At 34.7% G+C, this 15,149-nt stretch overlaps 1 long non-coding RNA gene across 1 annotated transcript in view; it reads right to left on the minus strand.

Annotated features, from left to right (window-relative positions):
* Window positions 1-873: 873 nt before the first annotated feature.
* The window catches only part of LOC128198651 (uncharacterized), a 72,520-nt gene continuing 58,244 nt past the window's right edge, over window positions 874-15,149 (minus strand). Inside the window, exons 2-3 of the long non-coding RNA XR_008251376.1 lie at window positions 3,882-4,006; window positions 874-1,217 (exon numbers count right to left, since the gene is read on the minus strand). This is a non-coding gene — a long non-coding RNA (uncharacterized LOC128198651). The remainder of the gene's footprint in view (window positions 1,218-3,881; window positions 4,007-15,149) is intronic.

Raw genomic sequence — 15,149 nt, forward strand, 5'->3', positions numbered from 1 at the left:
AAAAATAAAATTAAAAAGCGAGAATTTAAAAAACAATTGGCGTGAATAATAAACACTTGATTTTTTTCAGAAATTCATTGTCAATTTGTGACCGTAACTTACATATTTTTCAACAATAATTGTTATTATTGTCTTTATCTAGTGAGAATGGTGATCCTAATTTGGAGATGGATGAAATTTTCAATCTGTTACCATCAAAGTCGAGACGCATTTACTTAAATAGGTACTTACCTACGAAAAATTTTATAAGTGGAGAAAACAACAACGAATGGATTCACTTACGAAAGGAGTTTTTTAAACTATTATCTCCCACGTATATCTTACATACTTATTATTTATCTTCACAGTAGTCGGAAATTATGTTACTGGGTAAAAGCATCTATCAGCTTAATATCCAAAATTGTAGACTTTGTATATTTAATTTTCAACTAAAATAAATCATTGAATATTGTACTAAACTATTTTATTTTCTCGCAATCGTAGTGAAAAGCAGAGTGTAACACGTGGGGCTAAACACATTATAGACTCGGTTTCTATTTAGGCGGCCCTCGCCTTCGTCTCGGGCCCTAAAAATACCTCGTATATAATGGGTCTTTTTAGCCCCTTGTATAACAATCTACTATTTGATATAATACTACTCGAAAATTTGCTAAGGGTATAAGTTCATATTCAGGTATATAATAGCTAATTAAAAATTCACTATACCACTATATCATCTCCCTACTCTATGATATCCACGAAGTAGTAAAGTACTCCTCTGGATGGCAAGACTTATCCTTTGCGCTAAATAAGCGCCAGCTCTTGGGTCTCCTGACGCATTGATCAATTTGTCGGTCATAGAATTAAAAAAAAAAAATAAGGGCCAATATTTATTAAAGGTATTCTTTTCAAGTTAACGCGATACTACGTTAACGACGAGTGACTCCATCATCACTTAACATCAAGTGAGAAGTCAAGCGGATTTTTTTTTAAAAAGCAACGAAGTCAAGAAATAATGAATAACATACATACTTGCAAACTTTGAAGTCTTTGTCAGCCCTGGCTTTTTTCGCGTCACGTGTTACAGACGTATGCGAAATTGGATCTTTTGATAGAAATATCACGTTTAAGGACAATATACACGTAGATGGGTCTCTCAAGGGTGTGAAGCGAATTCTTTCACGTCCTTATAAGTTCTTGAGCTGTGAAAGCGAGACATTCCTTTGGGCTTGTCATACCTGAAAGGCACAAAGGCATTTTGCAAAATAAGTACTTGTTTGTATACACTTGCTTCATATAGTTTTACAATGGTTTTTTCGATATCGCTCATTCGCAACAAGATAGACACAACTCAAAATTTATGATAATTGAGTTATTGATACAGCTATGTAGAAAATTCGATTTTCTATTTGCTGCAAAAACATCATTTATCTAAGGTCTTTTATTAGAAAAGGAGCGCAAATTCTTTTTATAGTGTCGTTGTAGCGCTGTCTCTTTAACTCTCGCGGCTCGCGACAACAGTGACATATGTTCAGTTGTGAATGAGGCAAAATAGCGGCCGGCTATACGGTACTCATGAAGGAGGACATCTTTTGAATTAGAATGTTCTTACAGGTAAGTTCAACACACTTCATTGATAAATGTTTTTAAGCATTTCGTCACAATATCTAATATGCCTTTCATGCAGATAAATATTTATAATATCTGTACAGACATATTTTGTGTTATGACGTTACTGCAGAAAACATTATTATTACAACTAATAATAACAGTTATTATGTCGTTTTTGATAATAAGCAAAACATTTCATTCATTGCAATCATAAATATGTTTGTTATTAAGCCGTTATTGTATAAAATTAACAGTGAGTTTTTAATTAAATTTTAATTATAAATTGTTATGCGTCGTTTTAGTCAATAATAAAAATGTAATTTTCAGACAGACAATGTCGTTTCCAAGAAACTCGAGAGGTAAAAAAATCCTAGCGTTGCACGATAAAAGAAACACAACCAATGAAGAAGTTGTACAGAAATCAGTGAGTACCTTCTTCACTGTATTTATTTATGTTATAAGTACTTACTACACAATAGTAATAGTAATTCATCACAGTAATTTACAATTTCTTTACTGGAACGGTATTGTAGCCTGTAGTAATGGGACTGTAGGATCTTTAACTAAAACTTGAAATTAACATAATTTTTAGTAATTTTCAGATAACAAAGAGAATAACGATGATTTGTCGTTCAGCTCATTATCAGATAGACTCTCATGATGATACTTATTGAGAGGGTTAGTGTTTTATATACTTGAAGTGATTTAAAGAAGTAGTTTTTTAACCTATTATTACAGAATTTAATTGCAATTCCATCAACTTCATCACGAAATATTCCAAGTCCAAGCTAAAATAGAAAGAAAACATAAGCAAAAAATGAAGCTAGTTGGCGGAGAAATGTGATTAAAAAGCTAAACTGTTCGAAGACGTTTGTCTTCAGGCTATTGGCCAATTATATATTAGCTGATGATAACTGAGGTACACATAACAAGCACCCAAAACTGGACGACGTCATAAAGGGAGACAGCATACGAAATTATACCAAAAATAGAGTCCCATTAAACGAGAGTCAATACAACAAGGGTTTTCATAGACGGAAGTAAGAAAATAAGTGATATTCACAGTAATTATGTTGAGCTCAAAAGCAAAATAACCAACCTTATGGGAATTATGTTAAATTTTATAAAATATTTACCTAGGAGTCTAATGTACCATTTATACGGATTTTAAAGAAAATAGAAAAGATGACCACGAGAACCATTTAAAAGAAAAACAATTATGTTGAGAATAAAAAGCTTAAGCAAGTTAAATGTTTTAAATTTTACCATTTGTGATTTAAAAACTAACAAGGTAGAATGCTATGTTTGTCGAATGCCAACAGAGGAGTTTATGACTTAGGAACTTGTGTCTCTTTACTTTGTGCCATTCCTGTAATAATAACGATAGTTAGACGTAAGCCAATTGTTGATTTTACAGATTTAATACTTTAAACTACTATGTTCTTCATTTTCTTTATTCCAAACGTCAATAAATATTTCTTTCTATATCGGCATTTTTTGTGATAATTACTAACTATCGACTCCAAAAGAAGAAAATTTTATCGTGTATAGCGTCATAAGCCTACATAATTAAAAAAAAATATCTTGTTTATCTGCAATAATGACACTAGTGATACCTGGTGTCACAAAAACCTTCGTATCTCTTTGAATAAATATGAAACTTAAAGTTTTATACTTTTTATTATATATAATGATAATCACATTGTCATGTTTAATCTATAAAAACAACAAAAATAAAGATTTTCTCCCGTAAACCGAATTATAAACCTTGAAAATGCTCTCCTGTAAAACAGTAGTTTTTGAGAAATGTCAATGTTGTTGCAAATGAGCGATATATGTATTTTTTTGGAAATTGGATATTGGTCGTTAAACTTTATTACTACTGAAAGCTCATGAAGACGATCTTACAAGTTACATTATGCTAGACGTTTAAATCCGTTTAAATCTGTCTTTAAAATATCTGTTACAAGTAGACACCTCGCAGTTTCACCCGCGTAGCAAAGATTCCCGTGGTAACACGAGAATAAAATAAAGCCTATTATCTAATTTACTCGCTGATACAGTGTATAGATTATCGGCGAAAGAATTTTTATAAAAATTCTATAGCTTCGGAGCCTATTCATATCAAACAATCACATAAAAAATGAATTCCTACCTCTTTAAAATATTATTAGTCTAGAAGAACTTTATCCACAGATTCTTCATCTTAACTTTTGAAGTCGGTACAAAGGAAACTATTGTCAGTAAATTTACGTGAATTTCAAACAATTTTGCAAAAAATACATATTTACTCCGTTTGAAGATCTCAGCATGTACCAGGCGATCATAAAGGAAAGGAACTGTATCACGTAGTTAACTTCAGCGCCGTGCATTCATCCTGCTCCCTGCTGTGCGCTGCACGCCTGGTATCCAACCCCTGCAAATGGTAAAAGTCAGTTTTCTCCGTTTTAAGGGTTAGAAAATATTTAGAACAATTGACTTTATTTTGTGTAATATGAATTACCAATGAAAGCCTACATAGATTAAAACAGTAAGACAACCCTCAGTAGCCAGTGCATAGAGCAGTTTCTAATATTAAACAACAACTAAGTACTACTCACTTAGGCGATCTAATTAATATTATAGGACTCAAAGGTGATTACTAATATAAGAAAACTAATGTTGAACAAAGGTTATGATTCACAACATTTGTCAGGACAACTTAATAAACAAATCAAACTGTAACCCAAACAAGATCCTAGAATGGCAGAGAATGACCTTGAGTGGAGTCACGTACTTGTGAACGATGTGTGTAGGGTTAAAGGATCCTTTGACTGATATCAAACACTCCCCTTTTAAACTCAAGTCACTCTCCCCGCCTATCACAAGTAACCCATAAAGAATTACACAACAAGAGATGTGGACGGCTCGAACGCCACGAGCACAACGAAGCCAACACGAGATCGAGCGACGTCATATCCGTCACAGACTACTATTTCCAACACTAAACGGCGATAACATTAACAATTTTATTTATTTATTTATTTAATACACTTTATTTGTACACCACAAAAATAAAAGAAAACAAGCAAAACAGAAACACAAGAAAAAGTAGAATACAAAAGGCGGCCTTATCGCTTAGTAGCGATCTCTTCCAGGCAACCTTAGGCTTAGGAACTTATTAGGACAACTGTAGGTGGTGTGTACGTAATAATATTGTACATATACATACATACAAATAACTACACACTAATACATAAACCATAATACACAAATTATATAATAATTATAAATATCATAAAATAAACTAATATATAAATATATCATTATGTCGTATGATAAATATTCTAATAAAATAAAATATGACACACAAAACAAAATGATAAATATTCTAATAAAATAAAATATGACACAAAAAACAATCTAATATAGGCAGTAATACGTTTTGTTTATTAATTTAAAAATGTAAATACATATTATTAATATAAATAGTAAACTATATAGAAACCGTAATGAACGTTGACATTTTGAGTTCTACCCTCAATGAGTAATTATAAACACAAGATATGGATTACGCTAACCGCTTGTCTTCTGAGTTACTAAGACATTATAATAATCCTGTACGTGATATCAGGGGTTATAATGTTAAGCGTATCAAAAACAGCCATTTAAGGTGAGCCCTTGGTGCCAGTCGTGATGTCGTAGAGTAAGTATGAACAGTATATTGACTTCTTTGTACTATCCAAGTTTTATTTTACCTACTAATTACAAAATGAGGTTTTGACAAGTTATAGTTAGTTAAATTTTTTGTTAGGTTTTGCTATTTTACAACGATTTTCTAAGCGTATGTACTATTCCAAGTGTATTTCAGAAGTAGACAACTATGAGTTACTTTAATGTACTTAAACAACAGAGGAGATATTGGCTACAAATTCGCCATAACTACCAAAGTTTAACAGTTTGGCCCATTAACAGTAAGCAGTTACAGTTATACAAAATACAAATTGACCTCATACTACTGATACCTGTATCCTGAGTATCTATATATAGTCTCAGACACAGAACAGAGATCGCTAAAAGCTAACGCTTTTGTTACTTCTTATATCTGTTCTCAGATACAGCTGCTACGGTGAACTACACAACTAATCAACATGGTAAGTTGATTAGTTGTGTAGTATTACTACCATTATGCTATTTCGTCTAGTCCTATTACACATATTGTGTTATACAGATAATTATATCACTACACCATATATAAAAACATCATGATGAAATCAATGCCAATGTATCTAGCACCATAAAAATCTTTAACAAAGCATTATAGTTCACGTGTTTTATTCCATTTATATAAATGAAGTTTAGGCGACAAATATTTGGATGCGAGCGATTAGTGCGTCAAGAAAACACTCATTATGAAACGTTTTATGTTTTAATTAGTTAGTTATTACAACTGTTTCATCACTATGTTGGTCTTACTCATATCACTTGATCTGTGTCCTCACGAAACTATTCGTCGCGCGTTAGTTTACGATGCGCTCGCGGCGTCCGTGCCTCTGTTCACACTCCCTCACCATGTACGGTGTTATGAGGTCTTGACACTGTCGGATCGGACAGCGTTCGATCTGCCCTTGAGTATTGTTCCGGCAATACCAGTATACAGGAAACCTACTCTTATGCACCATAGAAAAAGCAACAGAATTGGCGTATCCTACTATACAAACGAAGTTTTAAGATTAACATGATTTTTGGAGGCGCGTTTGGAACCCTCGTAACTTTAGTTTTAAGTTTTCGACTATTATTACCACCATTAAATTAAATTAATTTATGACATAATCTTGACCTTTCAAAAGTGCTTGAAAACTAAGCCCAATTGAAATAAATGATTTTTTTGATTTTTGATTTTGGAAAATATCCACGACTGTGGTATTTCTCCTGGGTCAGTATAATCAGTTATAAAATGATTTTAGTGTTGCTTTTTTTAGCCAAAATAATAATCGTTTATTTCAAGTTAGCTTAATATACTGAGATAATAGGATGAGAGTCAAACCCAAAACCTTTCAGACTTACTCTAGAACTAACCTTGGAGCCACTGAACCTTTGTTTTTTTATGAGAAAGGTTTTCTCTTACAATAATTAAAGGCAGACATATTACTTGAACGTATGTAGGAGTATAATAGATGAGAGCTATTAATAACACTTAATACTTTAATTACAGCCTCAGCGTTTGATGTACACGATACTTATGACAAAGAAGGTATTCTAATAAGACATATTAAAAGCATTTAATTTGTAACGCATATCACAACCGCCACAAAAAATCTGACAGAGACTTGGGTACGAATAAAGAAAACTCGCCGTGACAGGCTGTGATGTCGAGATACCAAAAAACCAACTCAATCTTACACCTACGAAACTAAATGTTACGCCAAAAAGAACCTTATTGGAATGAAATAGAGATAATGAAGTAATAACTCAATTGTGGACTGTATTTAAGAGTAAGTCCTCTTTTCGATGTCTTTAGGTGTAAATTATTCAAAAGGAGCTCATCTGAGGACGCTCGGTTGAGTCTGCGTTTTTATCGCGGCAAGTCTGTCCTATAAACGAAGGTATTTTTAAAGAAACTGAGGTGTCGCTTACGATGCCCAAATAAGTTTGAATTCATAGTAAAAGCTCACTGTAGACATTTTGTTGTAAGTTATTTTGTCTTGTTATATTTGTGTCCATTCACCGCGGCTTAGATTAATTCTAGCTATCTATGTATATTTGGTTTTTGGAGAAGTTTCAATGTTTTATTGTCGCCGCGCCTATAATTCTGATGGCCTATACAGGCGCTCCAGGAGGCTTGCATATAGTCAATATTGTCCTCCTTCCTCGCAAATATGTTATTTAAAACATCGTATGACATACGTTCGCTTTGTCAAATACACCCTCTGCTTACTCGTAATCCTCGCCTATGGCTCGGGCTAGCAATATCGCCTCGGCTATAAACTACTTACCGCATATATATCATAATGTAGTAATATATTGCTGCCTAATAACATCCCGTTTAAAAACATAGAATAGCTATAATTTTTAAAATTATAAGCAATTTATCACGATCCATTGATGAAAGAATTTATCAAACCTGTCCAGCAGTTTTAGAGTCTATTTTATATATATAGAGCAAATAAATAATCATATCAAACCTCCCTAAAGAATATAGATGACAATAGCAGCGAGCACTAATATATCAATAGTGTAATAAGCTACGTTATTTTTGTTAAACGTTTTATTTAGGTTAACTTTTTGTCGTACGACAAATCGTTGCTCTGATCTTATTGTAAACACCTATCCTATTTTTGTAAAGACCGCAAGGTATCACCTCAGAGGTGCAAATCAAACCTGGAATTTCAAAGTTGGATTACGTTTGACGTTTTGAGGATTACTTTCGTGGACAGAGGCTTACGAGGGATGACTCAGTTGAGTGTTTATTCATTTTGTGTGTCATTTAAAAGGATTAAGGTTTTCTTTTTTAATAATGTCCGCTAATTCGCGAAATTTTTTTGAATAACCGTTTGATAAAGGTACGACTGTTGTATTGTTTAGCGAATATGGTTTTAATATAATTTAATTTATAAATGAATGAGCGATGCTTTTTGAAACTAAATTAGATTTTTGTAGTAGACTTGTTTTACTAATCTAGTCTAGTTACACTAATATCATACTAATAATATAAAGGCGAATGTTTGTGTGTAAGTGTGAATGTGTGTAAGTATGTTTGTGCCTCTTTTACGCTGCAGCTACTTAAGCGATTTGGCTGAAATTTGGAATGGAAATAGATTTTGTTCTGGATTAACACATAGGCTACTTTTCATCCCGGAGAAATCCATGGTTCCCGCAGGATTTGTGAAAAACTTAATTCCACGCGGACGAAGTCACGGGCGTACGCTAAGGTATTCTACCTTAAAATGAAAATTTTGAAAAACCCCAAAGGATTTTTTTTTGCGTTGGAGATTAAAATTACTTTGAATGTTACTTGTTCAGTGATTTCTATACAAGTTTTTTAGTAGACATTTTCATATTTAACGATGTATATCCTTATGTGAACTCTGTAATATTAAAAGAAACAAATTAGTATGCACTTTCAGTGAAACATTACCATTTTGTCTTGGGATGTCAGTTTACATTGGCTTATCAAGCATCCATTTTAACTACTGCTTTACGCCCCAAATCAATCAGTTCTTTTTTTTGATACGCTCTGCAAAGATTTGTCTTGAAGCTTCTGTTTTTCCCACAAAGTGAGGGTGTATTTGAAAAGCTGGATCAAGGCTTGTATGCCACGCAATGATATTTTACCAAGAACACTATCTACTCATCATTATCAACCCATATTTGGTTCACTGCTGAGCTCGAGTCTCCTCGCAGAATGAGAGGGGTAAGGCCATTAGTCCACCACGCTGGCCCAATGCGGATTGGCAGACTTCACACACGCATAGAATTTAGAAAATTTTCTGGTATTCAGGTTTCCTCGCGATGTTTTCCTTCACCGTGTGAGACACGTGATATTTAATTTCTTAAAATTTTCACTATCTACTCAGAGTATAGTAATTAATACACATAACGCTAAAACAGGAAAATGGCAAATAAGATACAAATTACAAAAATGCATTAAATACCTACTTACGCTCTGCCGCAATTTTTCACTTTAAGATCACTAATTTCCACCTCTATTTGTATCACATATTTTACTTGTCAATGTCAATGGTGATTACGGTCAAGCGTTAAGAGGAGTAGGTATAACATACATAAAAAAAAGAATTTATTTATAATTTACCAAGCTTCAATATTAACAAGCGTTAATAATTTTAACTTCAGTTAATTTTAATAAAAGCTCCATCATTCTCCACAACACAAACAATTTACCACCGATAAACATCAGTCGCCAAAGTGGAAGAAGCGATTATACTCCGATAAAAATTGGTTGTTTAACAAACAATGAGCTAAGCTAAACAAGTTTTAACATGTGATCAATCATTTGGTGATTGATGAATGGTGCGAGTTTGACATTAATGAATTTTTACGCCCGCATCTCATGCATTTGCCACGGTAATTACTTCTACGGCTGGACGGAGATCGGCTGAGATTGTTTCTTTTTTTTGTTGGTACAATTATAGAATACGACGCGATATGCATTCGTCAGCTTCGCTACGATAAAATCTTTAATGCTATTTATAAGTAGGTAAGGTAGGTTGTTGATATTTTTTAACCGACTTCCAAAAAAGAGGAGATTCTACGTTCGGCTGTATGTATGTTTTTTTTATGTATGTCCAGCGATAATTCTGTCATTTATGGACCGATTTTGATCGCTTTTATTTTGGAGGGTTTTGAAATTTTTTTTATTTTGGAGGGTTTGATTCCAGGGTGGTCCCATTTTTTTTATTCATGAAGCATTACATTTTTCAAAGTTTAATATACAAGTAGGGACAGTAAATTTAAGCAGGTGTGTCATTACAGCTAAGATATTACATTTCTAGTAGTGTTACCTTATTATAGTAATCCAGTGTTTTTTTTTAAACTTCTTCAATTCTTTATTCTACTATAAAGAATGGATGGCAATAGGTAGAAGGTACATTGTTCTCTTAAACCTTGTTACAAAATATTCATCGTCATCAACCCATATTCGGCTCACTGCTGAGCTCGAGTCTCCTCTCAGAATGAGAGGGGTTAGGCCAATAGTCCACCACGCTGGCCCAATGCGGATTGGCAGACTTCGCACACGCAGAGAATGAAGATAATTCTCTGGTATGCAGGTTTCCTCACGATGTTTTCCTTCACCTTTCTTAAAATGCACACAACTGAAAAGTTGGAGGTGTATGCCCCGGACCGGATTCGAACCCACACCCTCCGAAATCGGAGGCAGAGGTCATATCCACTGGGCTATCACGGCTCTTGGCTACAAAATATTAAAACCTAACAATAACGTTTACGTTTACAAATACTGATACCTATAAAAACGAATAACAGACCAAACGAATTTAGTTTAGTGTGTTAATTTAACAGGTATTCAAAGTATTTTCGGAACTACTAGACTGACTATTATTATGTGGGTTTCCGAATATCGCTATGTTATAAAACTTAAAATAGGCAAATGTTTGTCCAAACGTCGTCGACGTCTGCGAATAGTCGTAGGATTTTTATGTCGTATCGTAAATACTAAATGTTACATATCCTACAGAGTTCATAATAATTACGATCTCTGTAGACGTACTATGGACATGGAATTTCATTAACCTAAAGTAATGGAACACTTTAACGAGTTCGTCGAGGTGATCCTGTCATATTAAATTGTCGTTCGTTTAATTTATTCTGAAGATACCGAGGCGTAAATAGGGCTTTTAGTGAGATTTCTTTTTATTTACTCGAGAGCCTAATTAAACTTGAAAAGGTTCGGATCAAGAAGTAACGCATTTTATATTATTAAAATGAGCTTTATTTGTTGCATGAAATAAAAATAGCGATATTTGCTTAAAATATCTGAGACTTGAATGAACAATAATTGAATGAAAAGGCTATTTATTTTCTACTAGGTTCAAAACAAGCCGTGATAGCGCAGTGGAAGCCGTGATAGCCCAGTGGATATGACCTCTGCCTCCGATTCCGGAGGGCGTGGATTCAAATCCGATCCGGGGCATGCACTTCCAACTTTTCAGTTGTGTGCATTTTAAGAAATTAAATATCACGTGTCTTAAACGGTGAAGGAAAACATCATGAGGAAACCTGCATACCAGAGAATTTTCTTAATTCTCTGCGTGTGTGAAGTCTACCAATCAGCATTGGGCCAGCTCGGTGGACTATTGGCCTAACTCCTCTCATTCTGAGAGGAGACTCGAGCTCAGCAGTGAACCGAATATGGGTTGAGAATGATGAATGATGATGAATTTTGTGTTAAAATCAAAATATCTGAAATACATCTTCGAAGTCGGTTTCATTTTTTATGATTAAAAGATTATTGTTATTATTCATATTCATTGAATTACTATTTACTACGTAGTACATAATAATTCAATGTTCATATCATATATTTTATTTATCAAATGGGATTACATTCATGCGTTATGGAGTATAACAAAAAAACAATTTCTTTTTAATATCACCATTAGTCATCCAAATAAAATCAAGACACAAAGTTTATATAATTTTAGTAAACACTGTAAGTAAAGTTCAAAATTAATAAAAAGTGTTTTCTACGGAGTTAAAATACTTACTGAGCAATGCACTAGTGGAAAAACTTAATAAAGTTGATCGTCCAAAGGCATTTAATGTAATACGCCACGGAGATTACGTCAGAAGAAATATGATCTATTAAATTATCTTAATATAGTTAAATCTGCATACAAATGGGTTATTAAGGGGTTAACCCCGCGTAATTGCTGTTGTTCTAATACTGTATACGGGATACAAATGATATAAGCCTCTGTATTGTGATAAACTTCTCGACAATTGGTGAGGAGCCCCGTTACTGTCAGGAATGTAACACGAACTTTGTAATCTCATGATATATATCCTGTGATGACTAGATCTTCGCCATTTTATGAAAGCTGAAAGTTAGTCATCTTATCTTTCCAACTCTACGGTCAGTTTCAAAGGTAAGATTCTAAAGAAAAATGCAGCAGTTACTCTTTTACAAAATCACTTTATCATTTATAAATAACCAAAAGCATCCATCCATCCATCTTGATAAATTTTTTTGCAATTTCCTATTCTCCTAAGCAGAAATATTATAATGTCCACTTAAGGTAAAGGTATTTCACTGAGTATTTCCAATTAAAGCTAATAACGTTTTTAAACATGGCTAATCTGGGGTCACGAAAATGCTCCTTCCAAGTCAAAAATAGTAGTGCAATACACTACTTACATTTTCTCGAAATCGAAACGTGCCATCGTATTTTGTACGCTTATGAAATTCAGTCTTGACACTGCTAGAAAGCTCGGCTGGGCTGCATTCGGGAAGCTTCGCGACATCTTTTCGTCCGAAATTCCTCAGTGCCTGAAGACAAAAGTCTTCGAACAGTGCGTGTTGCCAGTGATGACCTATGGTTCCGAGACTTGGTCGCTAACTATGGGCCTCATAAGAAGGCTTAGAGTCACACAGCGGGCGATGGAACGAGCTATGTTAGGAGTATCTCTGCGTGATCGAATCAGAAATGAGGAGATCCGCAGAAGAACCAAAGTCACCGACATAGCTCAACGAGTTGCGAAGCTGAAGTGGCAATGGGCGGGGCACATAGTTCGAAGAGCCGATGGACGTTGGGGTCCCAAAGTGCTGGAATGGCGACCCCGCACTAGTAAGCGCAGTGTTGGCCGACCCCCCACCAGGTGGACTGACGACATCAAGCGAGTCGCAGGGATTCGCTGGATGCAGGCGGCTCAGTATCGTGATGTTTGGAAGTCCCTACAAAAGGCCTATGTCCTGCAGTGGACGTCCATCGGCTGATATGATGATGATGATGATGACTGCTAGAAAGTCCAAATTTTGCGGTATGATGTAATTAGACTAGAGAGTGTGTGTTAGATTGAGGTGTGTAGAGTTGAAACATTGGCTTCTATAGATATATAAACTTTTGTACAGTGCAAGCCTTGGTATTATTTTATATGAAAATTTTTTTGGTGGGATATATTTTTTGACGTAAATACGCTTTTAAATATGCTGCTAGGGTGTCATTCCTACGAAATGACTGTAACGAAATCGAGGAGTACAGTTTTTTGAGTGCCTAGTCTGAGTTTTCAATATTTTCATACTGTTACTATCGCGTTGACGTAAACGCGAATTTATATGGAATTGAAACAGTTGTGCAGTAGTGCCACTAGATGGCGCTGTTTCGATTCCTTAGAAATTCGCGTTTACGTAAACGCGATAGTATCAGTATCAAACTGCCACTAGGCCCTCTGTTGCAGTTACGTTACTCAAACTGTCCAAAATTTAATTACACCATTGGACAGCTGAAGAATCAAAGATTTTTTACATTAAACGTAGTACGTACCCGTAAACGGAATAGAAGGATAACTAATTCCGCTTCCAAAGGCAGTTTTAACGTAGCCACTATTTAGTTATTTCGAACTGAAACACACAATGGAAACAAGCTGTCTCCTCTACATGTAATTAAGGACCGAGTAGCTAAGTTTCCAGTCTATCAGTGAGCTCGGGAGTAAGTAGAAGCTTAGGAAGCGCCGCTTTTACCGTGAACTTTGAAACGTTGCGAAGTGATGGAATTCCCGTTTAATTAACAGTCCCACTAAAATTGTCTCTTAATTGAAAACGTATGAGCATTACGTTTTTATAACTTCGATAGGGTGTGGACCCTAAAATCTGCATACCGCATAAGAATAGACGCTTTTGAAATATGGTGTTGGAGGACAATGCTCCGGATCCCATGGACCAACATATCTACACTTGCCAAGCTCAAAATTCATTTATTTCAAGTAGGCTCAGTTTACAAGCACTTTTGACACGTCAGTTGACTATTTGTAAAGATTCTACCACCGGTTCGGAAGGCAGGTTCTGCTGAGAAGATACCGGCAAGAAACTCAACAGTTGCTCTTTTGAAAAAAGTCATACAGTATTACAATTTACATTTGATAACAATTAAATTACAATTTCTTATAGTTTTATTTCCTGTGTGAAGGTGGAAGCTGATCCAATGGCCTCCAAGCACCTTTGTCGTTAAGGAACTCATCAATAGTGTAGTAACCTCGACTAAGTAAATGTTTTTTAACACATTGCTTAAAGTTGTGCATTGGCAAGTCCATCACAGTCTTGGGGATCTTGTTATAGAAGAGTACACCCAAACCCACAAAAGATTTTTTAACTCTTTGGAGACGATATGCAGAAATAACTAACTTATGCCCGTGTCTAGTAAGACGTGGGTTTAGATCTCCTTTTCGTTTGTACAAATTAATATTTTGTCTTACATAAACTATACTGTTATATATATACTGACAGGCTACTGTTAAAATGCCTATTTCTTTAAACTTTTGACGAAGGGACTCGCGTGATTTTAGTTGATATATTGCTCGAATTGCTCTTTTTTGAAGTACAAATATAGAATGTATATCAGCAGCCTTGCCCCACAACAAAATACCGTAAGACATTACGCTGTGAAAGTACGCAAAATAAACAAGTCTAGCTGTATCAACATCAGTAAACTGTCTTATTTTTCTCACTGCAAAAGCAGCTGAGCTGAGTTTACCTGACAGTTTTTCTATATGAGCACCCCACTGAAGTTTAGAATCCAAGGTCACTCCCAGGAAAACTGTGGAATTCTCTATTTCTAGTGTTTCACCATTGATCATTATAGACTTATCTAATTTTATAACGTTTGGTAATGAAAACTCAATACATTTAGTTTTCTTTGCATTTAAAAGTAAGTTGTTAACAGTGAACCAATGCGACACATGCGATATGGCACGGTTTACATCGTCGGAATTATCTTTACTTCTGTCACTCTTAAAAATTAGGGATGTGTCGTCAGCAAACAGTACTATCTCACAGATGCCGCTAACATGGTGTGGTAAATCGTTTATGTACACTAGGAATAGAAAAG

This window comes from Bicyclus anynana, chromosome 13 (genome assembly GCF_947172395.1).
Source record: "Bicyclus anynana chromosome 13, ilBicAnyn1.1, whole genome shotgun sequence".
NCBI lineage: Eukaryota > Metazoa > Arthropoda > Insecta > Lepidoptera > Nymphalidae > Bicyclus > Bicyclus anynana.